Source organism: Myotis davidii, unplaced genomic scaffold, assembly GCF_000327345.1.
Source record: "Myotis davidii unplaced genomic scaffold, ASM32734v1 scaffold420, whole genome shotgun sequence".
NCBI lineage: Eukaryota > Metazoa > Chordata > Mammalia > Chiroptera > Vespertilionidae > Myotis > Myotis davidii.
In genome coordinates, this window is record NW_006294421.1 from 2,306,399 (window position 1) to 2,308,420 (window position 2,022).

Consider the following 2,022-nt stretch of genomic DNA (forward strand, 5'->3'; position numbering starts at 1 on the left):
TGGGACCAACCAGGTCGTCCTCTGAAGCCCACCCACCCCTCTTAGGTGGCGTCGTAGATCAAAGCAACTTAGATCCAGGAGAGAGAAACTCGTCTGATCTCAATCATCATGTGTGCAAGACACTTTTCTTCACTTCCTCATTCATGTTTTCCCAGTTTCCATATTAGTAATTGTATGTGGCCCACACCTGGCCCGCGTCTCAGGGTGTCACGAGCATTCATTATTTAGAAAACTCACAAGGATCCACTTTTCAAATCATCCAATTCCAAAGACATTGGTGCGACTTTCGCCCATGATGACCAGAGCGTGGGGTGATATAGGATCAATGTCATGACTAAGGCAGAAGAAGCATCTGCTTTCCTACCTCCATGTCTGTTGACACGACCTTTGGTAGCTTGGGGCTTATTTATGGTTTTTTTCTTATGTATAAGTGTAGGGCATGAGCCAGATTCCAGTTGCAAAATAGTAACTGATACATACACACAGAATCTCCAAACTGTAACCTTCCCCAATTAACTATACATTTAACTTTTAAGTTGCTTAAGAATAGACAGTTGTGTCTTGACCGGTTTGGCTCAGTGGATAGAGTGTCAGTCTGCGGACTCAAGGGTCCCAGGTTTAATTCTGGTCAAGGGCATGTACCTTGGTTGTGGGCACATACCCAGTAGGGAGTGTGCAGGAGGCAGCTGGTTGATGTTTCTCTCTCATCGATGTTTCTAACTCTCTATCCCTCTACCTTCCTCTCTGTAAACAGTCAATAAAATATATTTTTTTAAAAAAGAATAGACTGTTGTATGCAAATTAGATATGAACTTCAAAACAATTTATTTTTATTTATTGCTTTATTGGTGGTGCCATCTCATTGGAAAATTCTAAGGATTTGGGGGTAATGTGCTTACTCAACATAGTAGATGCCAAGCACAGTGCCAAGAGCTTTGGTGAGTGCAGTAGATCAGGCATACCTCATCTCTGCTTTCACAGAGTTCATATTCCAGCAGATGAGGCCAATGGGCAGCAACACTCACAATGCTAACAAACGTGGTAAATGCTAGCAAGTCCAGGATTCTGTGAAAATGTGTCATAGGGAATGCCAGCTGCCTGGAGGTTCAGGCAAAGTTTCTTGGAGGAAGTTACATTTCTGCAGAAACAGGCTGCCATCTGCTTGAGGTTGTGCAACTACCATCACATCCCAATTCGGACATGTGGGCATGTTGTGTCTCAGAGCTTGGGTCCTCGTGTGTGAAATGAGGGTAACACGCGCCTGGCAGAGCTGTGGGACATGAGACAGTATACAGGTAAACACCTCTTAGGGTATCAGACATGTAGACAGCCCTAAGCACATGGTGCTTGTTATAATTATACATCAATGTAGGACTCGAAGGAAAACGGAAGGAAAGTTTGGCCACAGCTGGAGATAGAGAGGGGAAGTTTGGAAAAGGCTCAGAGGACAGTCACTCCTCCACACTTGGCAGCCTTCACCTCCTGAGTTTCAGATGTCCGAGCACCCGATGCTTTGAGGCTGTGCTAACGGGTTTCCAGGGGAAGCTGATCAGGACTTTTGGAAGTGCTCTTTCTAGCTGTAGGTTAGCCAACGCACAGGACAGATTTTTCAGGCAAAAATAAGATGCCTGGGACACAGCCCTGTGGCCAGAGGGCACACGGGTTTATCAGATTCTGGCAGGCTCGAGTGACAGACACAGTTTTGTAAGCCAGGTGAAAGGACAAGCGAGGGATGCTCAGCTGGAGGTTTCGGTTAGGGGTCAGCAGACCCCGCGCCACCTGGATGGGACGAGGAAGAGGGAAACACTGGTGCCCCCAACAGAGGGCACAGGGAAGCCGCCGGGTGCCCAGCGCTCCTCCCAGGGCGGCTCCCTCCCCGGGCTTCCTGGGCGTTTGGAGCGTGGCCTGGCCCGCGCCCTTCGAATGGGTGTGGGTGGTTTCGTAAGTGAACGTGACCACCACCGAGGGGGAAGCGTGCGAGGCAGCGGGAGTGAGGTGGGGAGGCGGGGCAAGGAGAGGAGA

At 48.8% G+C, this 2,022-nt stretch overlaps 1 protein-coding gene across 1 annotated transcript in view; it reads left to right on the plus strand.

The window, feature by feature from the left end:
* HPSE (heparanase) overlaps positions 1-2,022 on the plus strand; it is a 40,653-nt gene that overhangs the window by 184 nt on the left and 38,447 nt on the right. The window lies entirely within an intron of this gene.